This window comes from Branchiostoma floridae, chromosome 12 (genome assembly GCF_000003815.2).
Source record: "Branchiostoma floridae strain S238N-H82 chromosome 12, Bfl_VNyyK, whole genome shotgun sequence".
NCBI classification, from domain to species: Eukaryota; Metazoa; Chordata; class Leptocardii; order Amphioxiformes; family Branchiostomatidae; genus Branchiostoma; species Branchiostoma floridae.
In genome coordinates this window covers 14,024,468-14,025,491 of record NC_049990.1, presented here as the reverse complement: position 1 = coordinate 14,025,491, position 1,024 = coordinate 14,024,468, and the positions used below count along the sequence as shown (strand labels likewise).

Sequence of the window (1,024 nt, the reverse complement as noted above, 5' to 3'; positions counted from 1 at the left end):
GATATGTGTGTTTGGCGCCAAATTGTGTACAGAAACGTCACTGTATTACATGAAACAAAGGCTTATTTGCGTATCATAATCACCTTCAATCCCTAAGAACTATCACTACAATATCCACAGTCTATACTTAATTCCTAAGATATTGCATAGGTAATATTTGTGGGGTAACGCAAATGGTAGACACTAAATGGTAGACACCTTCCACACATGTATGCGCCGCTGAATTGGGCATACGGCTTAGAGCCTTATTTTCCGTCGGATTTTACTTTCAGGTTTTTTTAAAATACTGAAATACATATAGTAAGTACTTAGAACTTGCTGAATGAGGGGGTTGTTCTGGTGGGGCTAGTCCATTTCTTATTGCAGAAGGGACTGTTTAGGTGGGCCTGTATATGTTCACATCTGCCTTTTATCATTACCTAGCTAGAATTTCACCTGGCATAAATTACACTTAAAAGCGACCCTGTGTGTATGTGTGACAGTACACATATTTATCTCTAGTTATCCCTTTTTTTTTGGCTGTAAATAAAGGCTCAAGGTTAACGTTACAATTCCTGTGTGTAGTGTTGTTTTTTTTGCACTATGATAATATTGGTATATGGATAAACAATAGAATTGTTTTTCTGTACTACAGAAATCCCACGGTCTATCTGGTTATTAATGCTTGGAACACAAAGCGTTCAGCGGTGGACTTTACTTTGACCTATATCCAGCTGGACTATCAGGTTGGTCAAGCCTTGACCTTTGACCATCTTTTGTCCGCCATTTTTTTCCTTTGAAGAATCATTCTCTGATCTGACGAAACTCGCAGTATTCCTCTTGAGCATCATTTTACTTCCGAAACATCGTAACTTAGAGGTAAGACATTTTGAGATTTACTCAACGTACTGGCTACTGCTTGTATAGATTATCCTTACCTTATCAGTGTGTGTATGATGGGAAAAGATAAATAACGTTAGATCTATAGAAAAGAATTCTAAGGCGTGTGTGTGTGTGTGTGGGGGGGGGGGGGGGGTGCTAAAGA

The 1,024-nt window shown here is 38.8% G+C and overlaps 1 protein-coding gene across 1 annotated transcript in view; it reads left to right on the top strand.

Moving 5' to 3' along the window:
• Positions 1-714: 714 nt before the first annotated feature.
• Positions 715-1,024, top strand: part of LOC118427518 (zinc finger protein 501-like) — a 3,345-nt gene continuing 3,035 nt past the window's right edge. The window contains exon 1 of the mRNA XM_035837355.1: positions 715-858. The gene's annotated coding sequence lies outside the window, so the exon portion shown is untranslated. The remainder of the gene's footprint in view (positions 859-1,024) is intronic.